Source organism: Prionailurus viverrinus, chromosome B3 (genome assembly GCF_022837055.1).
Source record: "Prionailurus viverrinus isolate Anna chromosome B3, UM_Priviv_1.0, whole genome shotgun sequence".
Lineage (NCBI taxonomy): Eukaryota > Metazoa > Chordata > Mammalia > Carnivora > Felidae > Prionailurus > Prionailurus viverrinus.
The window spans coordinates 38867900-38883672 of record NC_062566.1 but is presented as its reverse complement, the minus strand read 5'-3'; the positions used below and the strand labels follow the sequence as shown (position 1 = coordinate 38883672).

Here is a 15773-nt window from a genome sequence, read left to right as displayed (position 1 = left end):
ACACAAGGAGGAAGGGAAGGGGTCTCCAAAAAAGTGGTGAGATCAATAGGATGAGAAATTCTAAACATGGGTGGATCAGGGAAGAGCATTCTGAATGCAAAATCCCTGAAGCTGGAGAAAGCATGCTACTTAGAAGAACAGGCAATATGCAACTAAATAAAGGGTCACATCTTACGGGATTGGTCTCTACCATGCAGTTATGACTAGAAATGTCAACCAAAATAATTGATTTCAGAGTAGTTGATCCATAGCTCTTCCTCTTTGCAATAATTATTCAGCAAGGCCATTTGGACACTCCTCATTTGACATAATAAAACCCTATCACTTATGTGTAAGGTGATGCATGACTTTCTCTTCTCTATAGCGGGGCATGTGCATTCTGCTTATCCAAAATGGATATCAGATCTCTAAGAAACATGTTAAAAAACAATGGATGTTCTGGTAGATTATGTGGCTTCTCTGAAGCCTCAGAGCCTTTTATTTATTTATTTATTTATTCATTCATTCATTCATTCATTCATTCAATATCTGAAGTTTGTTGTCAAATTGGTTTCCATACAACACTCAGTGCTCATCCCAAAAGGTGCCCTCCTCAATACCCATCACCCACCCTCCCCTCCCTCCCACCTCCCATCAACCCTCAGTTTGTTCTCAGTTTTTAAGAGTCTTATGCTTTGGCTCTCTCCCAATCTAACCTCTTTTTTTTTCCCTTCCCCTCCCCCATGGGTTTCTGTTAAGTTTCTCATGATCCACATAAGAGTGAAACCATGAGGTATCTGTCTTTCTCTGTATGGCTTATTTCACTTAGCATCACACTCTCCAGTTCCATCCATGTTGCTACAAAGGGCCATACTTCATTCTTTCTCATTGCCACGTAGTACTCCATTGTGTATATAAACCACAATTTCTTTATCCATTCATCAGTCGATGGACATTTAGGCTCTTTCCATAATTTGGCTATTGTTGAGAGTGCTGCTATAAACATTGGGGTACAAGTGCCCCTATGCATCAGTACTCCTGTATCCCTTGGGTAAATTCCTAGCAGTGCTACTGCTGGGTCATAGGGTAGGTCTATTTTTAATTTTTTGAGGAACCTCCATACTGTTTTCCAGAGCGGCTGCACCAGTTTGCATTCCCACCAACAGTGCAAGAGGGTTCCCGTTTCTCCACATCCTCACTAGCATCTATAGTCTCCTGATTTGTTCATTTTGGCCACTCTGACTGGCGTGAGGTGATATCTGAGTGTGGTTTTGATTTGTATTTCCCTGATGAGGAGCAACTTTGAGCATCTTTTCATGTGCCTGTTGGCCATCTGGATGTCTTCTTTAGAGAAGTGTCTATTCATGTTTTCTGCCCATTTCTTCACTGGATTATTTGTTTTTTGGGTGTGGAGTTTGGTGAGCTCTTTATAGATTTTGGATACTAACCCTTTGTCCGATATGTCATTTGCAAATATCTTTTCCCATTCTGTTTGTTGCCTATTAGTTTTGTTGGTTGTTTCCTTTGCTGTGCAGGAGCTTTTTATCTTCATGAGGTCCCAGTAGTTCATTTTTGCTTTTAATTCCCTTGCCTTTGGGCATGTGTCAAGTAAGAAATTGCTACGGCTGAGGTCAGAGAGGTCTTTTCCTGCTTTCTCCTCTAGGGTTTTGATGGTTTCCTGTCTCACGTTCAGGTCCTTCATCCATTTTAAGTTTATTTTTGTGAATGGTGTGAGAAAGTGGTCTAGTTTCAACCTTCTGCATGTTGCTGTCCAGTTCTCCCAGCACCATTTGTTAAAGAGACTGTCTTTTTTCCATTGGATGTTCTTTCCTGCTTTGTCAAAGATGAGTTGGCCATACGTTTGTGGGTCTAGTTCTGGGGTTTCTATTCTATTCCATTGGTCTATATGTCTGTTTTTGTGCCAATACCATGCTGTCTTGATGATTACAGCTTTGTAGTAGAGGCTAAAGTCTGGGATTGTGATGCCTCCTGCTTTGGTCTTCTTCTTCAAAAAAAATATGGAACGCTTCACAAATTTGCGTGTCATCCTTGCGCAGGGGCCATGCTAATCTTCTCTGTATCGTTCCAATTTTAGCATATGTGCTGCCGAAGCGAGCACTCTCACAGCCTTTTAAATGGAAGCCACAGGATCTGAAACACCAATTTCTCCATAGCCTAGACCTTTGCTTCTACAGAATATGGAGTATTAGAGCTGGAAGACATCTGGGGGGTCAACTTTAGGCCAACTCTTACTTAAAAACTTTTTTTTAATGTTTTTCTTTTATTTTTGAGAGAGAGACAGAGTGCAAGTGGGGGGGGGCAGAGAGAGAGGGAGTCACAGAATCCAAAGCAGGCTCCAGGCTCGGAGCTGTCAGTGCAGAGCCCCACACAGGGCTTGAACTCATAGACTGTGGGATCGTGACCTGAGCCGAAGTCAGACGCCCAACTGACAAGCCACCCAGGTGCCTCAGGCCAACTCTTATTTAAATGAATTATTTCCCTTGGGAGCTCTGAAGAAGGATGGCAATAACTCAGATATTGGTACTTTTAGCCCTGTCCTGGAATATCAGCCTTACAGGAAGCCCCACAGGTTCTCATCACAAGCATGCAACCCATTCTACTAATTACCACCCCAGAAAAAATAATTACATTGTGCCCTAATTCACCATACAAATGCCTACTTTCCCTCAAGACTGCAACTCCACAGGGCAGGGAGGTTTCCTGCACAGCAATTCCCCCCCCCCGCCCCCACCTCCCCTTTGGCCATCTAGATTCCTGCGTTCCTTCTCTACTTCTTTTCTTTTGCAAAAATCTCTGCTTCTCACTCCCTCCACCTTATTAATCAGACAAGACCCCAGCTTCTGGTGAACTCTACCTTCTCCTTCTCTGAGCTTGTACCCGGGCTGCTGAATGTGGATAGAAAAATGCAATAGAGCTGTAAGAGTCACTTTAAATTCATGATCCCCAGCTTCAAATGGACACTCAAAAACTGCCCAGCAGGCTTTTTATTTTTCTTTTGTTGATTTACTTACCTATTCCCTGAGAGGGCTATTTTATACCTCCTTTTCCCTCCTGAAGCCTCCTACATTCCTTCCTCTCTACTCTCAGATGATGACTTCTCATTTCATGGATAAAATTGAAAAATCATCTTCCTTTCACCAAACCTGCAATCTTCATTGGGGCCCATTTTCTCTTTCTTTGGTCTGGTTAAAATGGAAAAAGTGCCCTTTAGCCTATCAAAGTCCAATCGCTTCTACATGCACCCTGGATTTCCTCCCCTCAATCACTGTCCTCCCTCGGATGTTCCCTCTTTACACATTATCAGTCTTCTCTCTCTTACTGGATCAGCACTACGAATAAACAAACATGCTGTATTATCTCCTATATTTGTGAAAAGCAAACAGAACAAAATAAAAAGTCTCTACTGACCTCATATCTCTTTCCATGTATCACCTCATTTCTTGACTTCATAGCCTAAGTCTTCACAAATATAGTTGTCCACACAGTGGTCTCACACTAACTTTTCCCACTTCAGTCTGGCTTTTGCCCCCTTCCCCTCACCAATGATTTCCACTGGAAAAGTACATGCCAAAGTTTCCAAAGACTTGCAGGATGCCAAATCAAATGGAGAACTTCAATCCTCATCTTGTTTAGTTTCTCAGTAGCAGTCAACCAATCCTTCAAATGCTCCCTCTCTGACTCATCACACGATACTCATTCTTCCCTATCTGTGACCTCCAGGTTACAGTGTACTCAGGACTCAATCTTAACTCCTCTCCACTTGCCATGACCAATCTCATCCAGTCCAGTGGCTTGTGACTTTTCAAAACTGGTTTTAATTTTTATCAAAGAAGCATATGCACAGAGTTAAAAAGCCAAACAATACTGATAAATGCCTATTAATATTTTCCTCCCCAAATCAAAATCATCAGACAATCTGACAGTTCCATATCTTTCCCTGGAGTTTTACCTCCTTAGCATCTGCCCTTCTGCATCAACCCAACCTGATTCTCCAGCACAGGTGACATCTCATGACTCCCCTTCACCACTCTCCTGTGCTGTGTGAAATCTTCTCTGGATCCCTTTCTCTTTCTTGGTTTACAACCTTACTTTGCTAAAGACTATTCTTCAATAGCTTTTTCTTTTAACTGAAGTATAGTTGACAACATTCAATACCTTTTTAAGAAAGACTACACCCATTTGAATCCTTGTAATTAGGGATTTATTATATCTTCATTCTTTGGGTTAATAATATACCTAGAATCTTATTCTATGTGAAAAATCATATCCAATCAAAATTTTGAAACAGTGCTCCATTTTCTTCTAATTTTCAGTGTTGCTGTTGAAAAGTCCAATGTCATCTTGATTATTTTTACTTTGTATGTCATTATCTTCTTTCTGTCTAGAAGATTTTAGGATCTTCTGTCTGTCTCTGAGCTCTATTTTTCACGATGGAAAATACCAGGTCTTTTTTCATTTATTGTGCTGAGCACTCAATGGTGCCTTTTACACTCAAGAAATGTGTCTTTTAATTTGGCGACTTTTTAATGAATCAAATTAGTTGGATAGTGAGTTTCTTACATTAATCTTCTGATTATCTTTTCTTGCCTATTATCTATCTTTTTAGCTGTTGCTTTTATATGATCTATGAGACTTCCTCTAATTCATCTTTCAACTGTTCTGTTTCTAAAAATTTGATTGTCAAATCACAATTTCAAAAATTCTTACTTATTTCCTATTCCTTTTTCATAGCATCCTGTCCTTTGTTATGTATATCATACCACCTCTCACCATTCTAAGAATATTAATTATCATTTGATCTTGAGGTTCTTTCCCCTGCTTCTCCCTTTTTTAGATTGTATTATTCTTTTCTTTCATTTTGGAGATATTCTGAAGATGTCTGCTCTTTTTGTTTATTTATATTCAAAACTAGTTAATAAAAGCTGCTTGCAAGCTTTATGAGCTTGGTGGGACTTACCACTTGGTGTATTTTATTGCAAATTGCAAAAGCTAGATGTTTTTTACATTTCTGGAATCTGTTAAGATCTTTTCTATCTCAAAGGCTTTGGACATCAGGATTTATCTAGAATGTTCATGCGTGAGTGCGTGCGCACACACACACTTGTTTGAAGTCTTCTTATCCTTTAGATCTTGGCTTGTATATCATTTCTTCATAGGGGCTTTCTCTGACCATCTTATCTAAGTAAAATAGCTTTCCTTTATTCTCTCCCTATTTTCTTCCTCTATAATATTCACCACAATTTAATTTATATAATTGGTGGATTTAGGTATTATGTAATTGAGTACTTTCCTGTCTATTTCCTACTGTCTGACAATAAACTCTGTGTGGGCAAGGACCATTTCTATTTTTGTCAATGCTCTCATATCAGGGTTTAGCATTGGAATACAGCATGCTCAATAAATATTTATCCAATTAATCAATTAGTGAATGGATGGGTTAATGAATAGATATTCTAGGTTTTGGGTCAATCTCAGAATAAGTAGTTCTGTAATCTTAGGCAAGTCACTTAACCTTTATAAACTTTGTTCTATTTAGCTTCTTCACCCTCAAAGTAACAGTGCTTATCCCACCAACAGATGAATTTATGATGTATTTCCACCAATGAAATAATTGATGTATAAGTGCTTAGTAAAAAAGCTTGTATAAATATGAGATATTATAAAAACTGAATGTGGCTTACTCTGTCTTTTCTTATTTGTTTCCTCTTTTCATATTGAAACCTCAATTTAACACTTCAGGGATCATACCTTGAGAGCACCTTCTAAGTGGTGTTGTTATTAAGAGTTCTTTTTAGAACCAAATTAACTAAACTCTTAGACGTGATTCAAATCAGACATACCTTAGTCAGACTCCTGAGCAAACAATATCATAAGAAGGTTCCAGTTTCTAGTTCCATGAAGGGAAGTGAGCAGTGTCAACTCATGTTCTACATTCAAGTATGGGATGGAAGAGATAATAGAAATTTCTGTTCAGGCATAAGGATTAAATCATCCCTATGTTTGTACCATAATTGTCATATAATATTTGTCAAACTAACCAAAAATAATGATACCTTATTTTAGTAAGGGCATGGGAAAACTAGAAGGCTTTTTCATTGCTGATAGAAATGTAAATTGATATAATCCTTCCAGAAAGTTATTTCAAAATACACACGGCATGCCTTAAAGGTATTTATATTTTTGGTATCATAATTGTTCTTCTGAGAAATTATCCTAAGAGACCAAAACTTAGAAAATGTTATATATCCAGAATTATTTCAAGTATTAGATGTTTAAGCTATTAGAGACATGAGTATTTCCAATAATATATCAAAGGTTAAGTAAATTTATGGTGCTCATTTGGTAGAACATTATACAGCTACAAAAATGAATATTATAAAAGCTATAGGGTGGGGCACATGGGTGGCCCAGTTGGTTAAGCCTCCAACTTTGGCTCAAGTCATGATCTCATGGTTCCTGGGTTTAAGTCCTGCTTCGGGCTCTGTGCTGACAGCTTAGAGCCTGGAGCCTGCTTTGAATTCTGTGTCTCCCTCTCTCTCCGCCCCTCCCTCACTTGTGCTCTGTCTCTCTCTCTCAAAAATAAATAAACATTAAAAAAATTTTTTTTTAGGGGCACCTGGGTGGCTCAGTTGGTTAAACATCTGACTTCAGCTCAGGTCATGATCTCATACTCCGTGAGTTCAAGCCTCGCGTAGGGTTCTGTGCTGACACAGGATAGCCTGGAGCCTGCTTCAGATTCTGTGTCTCCCTCTCTCTCTGCTCCTCCTCTGCTCATGCTCTCTCTCTCTCTCTCTCTCTCTCAAAATTTTTTTTAAAGCTATAGGGCAACATGGAGGAATATTTATGATATAGATTATAATACCAAATTGCATATATACTTTGTTACTGATTTTAAAATGTTTACATTAAAAGAACATCTAAGTAAACATGACAAAATGCATTCTATTTAAATGGTGACATAATGGAGGAATTGTTTTCTCATGAGTACCTGAGGATTAGTCATTTGTTCAAATTCAAAAGGATCTACTGAAAAACTAGGATGGAGAAGGGAAAATCAGCTTCAACTAGATGTTAAGCTTCTTAAAACTAAACAGGAATCCTCTTGCACTGTTGGTGGGAATGCAAACTGGTGCAGCCGCTCTGGAAAACAGTGTGGAGGTTCCTCAAAAAATTAGAAATAGATCTACCCTATGACCCAGCAACAGCACTGCTAGGAATTTACCCAAGGGATACAGGAGTGCTGATGTACAGGGGTATTTGTACCCCAGTGTTTATAGCAGCACTCTCAACAATAGCCAAATTATGGAAAGAGCCTAAATGTCCATCAACTGACGAATGGATAAAGAAATTGTGGTTTATATATACAATAGAATACTATTTGGCAATGAGAAAGAATGAAATCCTGCCAGTTGCAGCAACGTGGATGGAACCAGAGGGTATTATGCTAAGTGAAATAAGTCAGTCAGAGAAAGATAGATATCATATGTTTTCACTCATATGTGGAACTTGAGAAACTTAACAGAGGACCATGGGGAAGGAAAGAGGAAAAATAGTTTCAGAGAGGGAGGGAGGCAAACCCATAAGAAACTCTTAAATACAGAGAACAAACTGAGGGTTGATGCACCGGTGGGGGCGGGGAAAGAGGAAAATGGGTGATGGGCATTGAGGAGGGCATTCGTTGGGATGAGCACTGGGTGTTGTATGTAAGCGATGAATCACGGGAATTTATCCCCCAAACCAAGAGCACACTGTATACGCTGTATGTTTGCTAACTTGACAATAAGTTATATTAAAAAAACAAACAAACAAACAAACAAACAAACAAAAAACTAAGACATTGCTCTGACTTTTCTTATACTCCTGACAAGGCCTACGCCTTGACTGGGCACACAGTAAACACAGCTCTGATTAACAAATGTACACTCTATTCACCTTCCTTGGCTCTGGTTCCAGTTCTGAGGCTTTCTAATTCTTGCATGTTGTAGGAATGAACATTACGAGGAAGCAAACAGGCCTCTTTCTTTTATGAGCGCCTCATGATGTAGTGGACTGAAGCAGCTGTCTCTAGCTCAGGGATCAATAAACTTTTCTATAAAAGACCAGATAGTAATTATTTTGGAATTTTCAGACTATGGGATCTTTATTTCCAGTAAATTTTCATACAGAGCAAATGAATGGGCATGTACTCTAATACATGTTTATTTACAAAAAACAAGTGACAGTTTGCTAATCCCCACTAATATATTTTCTTTTCCATGTAGCTTTGATGCCTCCGTTTGTCATCACTGTTCAGTTAGTTCCAAGTGTTCCTCACTTTTTTAAATAGCTCCACCTCCACTCATCATTAAGTTAATTTAGTGTCATATCCTGAACACATCCTCTGGAGCCTTGCTTTTCAAAGACTAATCAACTGACCTGCAATATTGGCATTACTGGGAAGCTGGTTAAAAATGAGAATCTAGGGGCACCTGGGTGGCTCAATCGGTTAAGTGTCCAACTTTGGCTCAGGTCATGATCTCACTGTTTGTGATTTCAAGCCCCATGTCAGGCTCTATGCTGACAGTTCTGAGCCTGGAACCTGCTTCAGATTCTTTGTCTCCCTCTCTCTCTGCCCCTGCTCTGCTTGTGCTTTGTCTATCTCAAAAATAAATAAACCTTAAATATTTTCGTTATCTCAGAAATAAATAAACCTTAAAACAAATTTAAAAAAAAAAGAGAATCTAGGGCCCTACTCTTGATGCAATGAGTCAACATCCATGTTTTAACAAGCTTCTGAGGCAATTTATTTGCATATTATACCCTGAGAAGCTTTATTCTAGAGGACAAAACACAGTGGCCTGTGTAGAGCTCCCTATAATAGCAGTAATGCTCTGTGGTTCTTTGAATAAGTTAAATTAGAGAGGCAAGTCAGGGTGTCATCTCACGTGGTCTCCCTCTTGGATGACTCCTCAACTTCTCTGTACCTCCACTAAGGCTGGCAAAAGTCTACTGACAAATGACAATGCTAGGGGCTTTTATTTTCTTCCCAAACATAGGGCCCATAATTCTATCCTGTCAAAGGCTGAACTCATCTGTATGACAATACTTTCACATTCTCTTTATGTGGCTCTCCAACAAGGTACTGTTCCTGAAATAAAGAGAGCTGGGGATCTTTCTGTCTCTGTCCCATGAAACTTCTGGAATGGCTCTCTGCCATATGATTCTCTCCTAGATTCTCTCTTCCTTGGAACTTTCTCTTGGTTTCTCACACATGGGGTTTCTCCAAATTGGTGCCATTTTCTTAGACAGCCTTGTCCCTCTATACCTATAGAAATTCTTGATCACAGCCTTGGCTTTAGTCTTGCCATTTCTTCCTCTTGTGGCTTTGATGCCCTAAGCTTGCATTCTCTTCAGGTTCCCATGCCTCTGGACAATAGATATAAATAATGGCAAAGCATGATTTTTTTTCCTTCATTTTCTCTTGCTTCTCAAGTATACTTGTACATCACACCTTCAAACCACTCTCTGTCCTAGGATGACAAAAGTTTTCATTCATTCAATATATAATGTGTTGAATGGCTTATATGGCAGGTAATGTGTTAAGTTCTGGGAAGGCAGATGTATTAACATATAATATTTTCCCCAAATAACACCCTGTATTTCACTGAAATCATGAGTATACTAATGCTGGAAATCAAATCATTGAACACCAGAGGTCTTTTTGGTATGTGATAAACTCAGATGCTAAATAATTATATTGATCACTGTCTGGCTCAGGGCCAGCCCAACTCATAAATGAAGTAGGGGTGCCTAAAGTAGCATGATCTTAGAGATTCCTTGCCCAAGGCTGCACAAATTCTCCTATTCTCTGCTTTGGTTGTGGTGAACAAATATGAGTGATTTGGGCTCAGATTAATTCAGATTCTGCTTTTCATTGTCTTAAGAAAGAAGATATAGGTCCAAACAGCTTTTATGTGGGAGACAAGGTGGAGGGTGACATCATAAAACTTGGGTGCATGAATCATGGCTCAAAGACCAGGAATAACAAAAGGGTTTATTAAGGACTCCAAACCAGCCAGGAATTATCTTGTGAGGGTTGAATATCTGGCAGGAGATGGGGATGAAGATACAGACTAGAAAACCCTAAAACTGAACTTATGTGAATTTTGACAAGACTTTTTTTCTTTAATGCAGAGATTAATCTTACTTGCCAGACCCGAATGCATATATATATTTTTTCATTTTGGCTGAGAACCCTTTCAAAGAGATACCTTTAGTATCCCAAAGTGAATTTCAAATGACTATTTCAAAATCTGGGTGTAGAATCTAGAGGAGAAGCCTCCAAACCAGGAATTAAGAGTTATTGGGCATATGAGCATATCAGTGGAGAGGTTGGCAACTGAATTTATAATTATCAACAGTCCAAAATACCTTTATAAAACATAATGGCAAAAAATTCAAACCATGAAAGTAATGACTGTCAGTTCTCACTGTGAAAAATTTAATTTTTTTTTTTTGCATTCAAAATGCTATGAAGACAATTTTAAAGTGTAAACAACAAGCTAGGAATATTTTTGCAAAACTTATGACAAAATTGAATATATTTAATAATAAATATAGGGCTTTTAAAAGTCAGTAAGAAAAATCCAATATGCTAACATAAAAAAAAGTATATTAGTAGGGTAATGCTCACAGTTGGAAAAATCTCAGTGGCTTAGTACAATAGAAATTATTTTTTTTCTTGTAAAGTCTAACACATATAAGTATTCTTTATTGGTGGGAGGCTTTTCTCCCTGTAAAGATTAAAAGACCAAATGTTTTCCATTTGTGGCTCCATCATTTTCAACACATGGCTTCCAAGATGGTGCATTCCAGGGTACCAACCCATGGAAGAGGAAAAACCTAGAGGGCTCATGTATAGGAGTTTTTATAGGCCTGGCCTGGAAGAAGTACATGTCATGTTCACTTGTATTCTGTTGGTTAGAACTAAGTCACACTCACATGGGAATATTTAAGTCCAAGGGAAGCAGGAAATATTGCATAGTTATATGTCTAGGAAGAAGAGGAAATGGTTGGTGAACATGTATCTAATCTCTGCCACAGTCAAATTACATGCCTTATAGGAGACATATGTCATATATGTGTATATAAATATAAATATATAATAAAACTAGATTAGTCTCAATTTAAGCCATGACCCTAAGACAAGAGATGTGAAAGCACCATGTAGAATCTGCAAAGAAAGTGTTCACAACAGTCTTGCAACTCAACCTCACATCTGGCTCAAGAGTATAAAAAGAATCTAAAGTTACAGATGCAAAGAGGATTTATTTAGAGAGAAAGAGAGGCACTGGTGTTGTATGAGGCCCATACCTCTCCTCCCCACTTGAAAGCCTCGGAGAGAGATTTCAATGAGACTACTTGGAGAACATAATCTATGTCCTCTGGAATGTGTCTGACTCATGCTTGAGAAGTCTAAAGAGAGAAAAGCTGGAATAAGTACCTGGCAGAAGAGGACTAGGGGTTGCAGTTGGGGGAGTAACTTCATTCCTTTCACAAGAAGATTTGTTTCTTGTGGGTCAGATTGGAGGGCCACATGCCAGGGAGAGCTGGTAAGTGGTTGTCTCAGATCCTGTCTAAATATGGGAACTTCAGCAAAGCAAGCTGGAGATATGCTGCCAGATCTTAGAGACTCAGAGAGGCCTCTTAAGTGAGCAGTGAGAAGAATGCACCCACTCATATCAAGGGGATTACAAGTAAAATATTCTCAACAATAAGGTGGGGTGGGGATCTCCAAAAAACCCATAGCAATGTTCTATGAGTGGGCTACCTGGGTGGCTCAGTTGGTTAAATGTCCAACTTCGGCTCAGGTCATGATCTCGTAGTCCATGAGTTTGAGCCTTTCATCAGGCTCTGTGCTGACAGCTCAGAGCCTGGAGCCTGCTTCCAATTCTGTCTCTCCTTCTCTCTGCCCCTCCCCTACCCACACTCTGTCTCTCAAAGATAAAAAAAAATTTTTTTAATTAAAAAAAATGTTCTATGAGTAAAAGAATGAGCTTAAATACTTGCCAGGACCAGATACAGGGGAGGCCAACTCATCGCATTAGTAAAGTAAGAATTCTCCTGTGTCCCTTTCCCCTTCTCCCTCCACACACTCCAGCTTTGTAGGATCAGAAACCCAGTAGGTAAGTCAGAGGAGAAGTAGAAGAACTTGATGAGGAAAGAAGAAAAAAAGGTTACCTAACCACCATAGGCTGTGGACCTACATGGGGCAAACTGAAGGAAAAGGAATGAGTGGGGTTGGGGAGGGATATTGCCTTTAAGTGAAGACTGATGTTTATATTATCACTCTGGGATTGACATTATTTACTGATCCAAACTGCTTTGTGACCAAAAGTAGCTGAAGGACTTCTCTTTATCCGAAGTGACCTGGTTTTCATCTGGGGGGAGGATGAGTGAGCTTTAAATGTGCACTGTGAGAATGCACACTGTGACTTCAATGCAGTCATTTCAATACACATGAAGCCATATGTGAAAAGATAATGGCAACACGCTACAAGGAGACTCTCTGGAAGGTCGGATTGTGGCCAAATGAGTTGCCTGTGTGTGTGTGTGTGTGTGTGTGTGTGTGTGTGTGTGTGTGTATGTGTCTATGTCATTCAAAGTTTTCACAGTGCACACTGTATTACCATATAATCAGGACAGTGGGCATAACTGTGAAATGCCGTAAGATGTACATAACTGTAAGATATTTTACCACCCTGTCTTTTGCAAGATGACTATTTCTTGGATACCTAAACTCAACATCGTTGAAAGTAAAAGGCATCGTTATTAGATTTGTGAATATTAAATTGAACATTAAATTCATTTTAATGGCCATATTAGTATCAGTCTATATCTCATAGTGTTATGATATATGAATAGAGTGATCATTTCACAGTGTGTCCATATCTTCTACCATTTTGCTCTCCAAACATCTGTGCATAATTTCTGTATTTCCTCCTTTACTGAGATCTTTTAAAAATTCTCTCTCTTAAAGGAGGAAATATTTGCCTCCACTTCAAACCCTACATTCTTCAAGGAGATTTCCATCATATCTACATAAATTTCTTCCCCCTACTGACTCCCATAGTTAAGTGAATCTGGACAACATAACTGAGAAACTAACCGTATTTTTTGACTCTTTCCCGGATATTGGTCTTATTCTCTTAACTAGATAGGAAGTTTCTTGCAGCTAAAGAAAGCTTATAGTTCTCCAAAGGCCTCGAGCCCCCTAACAACCTATTCCTAGGCACACATAAGGTACACAGACACATTTTTGCATTATGCAGATTTAGGTATATAAACAGTCTTTCTTCAGTCCTGTTCGTCCTGTGTGATAACCCTTCAGATCTTGAACCACTCAGAAAGTTTTTCCTAGCCACATTTAGAAGGCTACTGTTGTTTTTCTGGTTTGTACTCTCTTGCCTTCTGGTTTCTCTCCTGTCAACAACATTCTCTGATGGCCTGCATTTGGGCAGGTTTACTAATTCATATGCCAAGTAAGACTTAGAAAAAGAAGGAAGAATGAAAGTAAATACCTGCAAGTACTTTAAACGACATACACCTGTTGCTTGTTTGGGAGTTTGAGAATGATCAGTTGACTATTTTCTTGTGCCAACTCTGTTTGCCAAATAACAAAGTATTTGAGGAATTACCTACTACTATACTACTATTACTATCCTTAGCTTGAATGGAGAGCCTTCCCTATAAACTTTATCTCAATAAATTCTTGCAACATTGATAAAATATACAGTTATTTACTCCCATTTGCAGGTGAGGAAACAGAGGGGTTAAATGACTTATCCACGGTCACTCAGCTGCTCAATACCAGGGGCAGGGTGTCGGTTCATGTTTGCTGGCGTCTAATGACTATATTTTTTCCACTATTACATGATGCTTCTTAAAAAGCAGTTTCTTAAAATATCTTTTAAGTAGTTTTCAAATAGCAGTTAAATGTGCACTCATTCTAATGACTCACCAATTCCACTCCTATCTACCTAAGAGAAAGCACATGTCCATATAGACTTATAATACAAATGTTAGCAGCAGCTTATTTGTCATAGCCATTATGTGGAAATATTTCAAATATCAGTCATTAGATGAAAAGATAAGTAAAATGTAGCGTATTTACGTCATAGAATACTACTAAGAAGTAAAAATGTAGGCACTACAAATAGATGCAAAAACATGGACGAACCTCAAAAACATTATACTGAATAAAGGAAGTCAGATATAAAAGACTATTTTATCATGTCATTGATACGAAATTTCAAGAAAAGGCAAAACTGCAGAAAACAATCTGATCAGCAGTTCATTAGGGCTAAGGATGTAAATGGGGACGAACTACAAATAGGAAGAGGAATTCTTTTAGGGTAATGAAATTGTTCTAAACCTGGATTGTAATGATGGTTGTGCAGCTGTTTAATTACCACAAATTATCAAACTACAAATTTACAAGTGGAGAACTATATGGTGTTTCTACCTCAATAATGTAGTTAAAAGTGAATATAACCATTTTTAACATAAGGATAAAAAATGCATCACTCTAGTCATGACATAGGCATTTCCTCACTCCAGAAAGTTCTCTTGTATTCCTTACCAGTCAATCCTTATTCATTCCATGGTTTAGGCAAACACTGACTGATTTGTTTTGCCTGTCCTAATGTTTATGTAAATTAAATCATACAGTATTTTCTCTTTTGTTTTGATTTTATCACTCACTACAATGGTTTTGGGATTTATCTATGTTGCTGCATGTAACAGCTCATTCCATATTTCATTGTAGGAATATACCACTGCTTATTTATTTGTTGATGGAAACTGACATTGTCTCCAATTTTTGGCTGTACTGAATAAAGATACTATGAACACTCATTTATAAGGCTAAACTTTAACTTTGTTCATTTTCTCTATTATTTGTTTTATATTTCACTTACTTCTGGGAATTTTTACTTTCTCCTACTTATTTTGTTTAATTTGTCTTTTCTAGCTTCCTAAGTAGAAACTTGGATTGCTGATTTTATACCTTTCTTCAACTCTAATATATCCATTTAAGTCCATAATTTTCCTTTGAGCACTACTTTAGGGGCATGCCATTAATTGTGATATATTTTTATTATACTTCACTTTGCAAATCTATCTGATTTCTTTCATGCTATCTTCTTTAACCCATAGGACATTTAAAAGTGTTGCTGTAATTGCAAATGTTCCAAATTTTAGATATCTTATTGCTCAGTTTTGATTTAATATTCCTATGGTCAGAAAACATGTTATAAATTTACCAATTTATCTCCTTTAAAATGTATTGAAACCTGTTTTATAGACCAACCGTTGAAAAAGATGTGTACAATACAGTTGTTGGATATGTTATTCTAGAATGTCAACTAGGTCAATTAGATGATTAATATTGTCAGATCTTCTACAGACTACTTATTGTTTGAGTACTCATTCTATTACTTACTGAGAAAGGAATGTTGAAATTTCCAACTATCATAGACAATCAATTTCTCTGTATAGTAATAAAATTTTTACTTTATGTATTTTGAAACACAATTTTATGTCAACATATTAAGACAATTATGTCTTCTTGATGACTTTATTCTTTTATGATTATTATATATTCCCCTTTATCCATAATAATACTTATAATTTTGATTTTGATTTGCCTTATATTAATGTAACTGCTATAGCTTTTTGATGCTTATTATTTATCCAATTGATTTTTGATAATTTTATTTTTTATCTTCCTTTGT

At 37.8% G+C, this 15773-nt stretch overlaps 1 non-coding gene across 1 annotated transcript; it reads right to left on the bottom strand.

Annotated features, from left to right (window-relative positions):
• Positions 1–1991: 1991 nt before the first annotated feature.
• Positions 1992–2098, bottom strand: LOC125169128 (U6 spliceosomal RNA). The gene has a single exon (XR_007153461.1). It is a non-coding gene; the product is annotated as a U6 spliceosomal RNA (small nuclear RNA).
• Positions 2099–15773: the final 13675 nt, after the last annotated feature.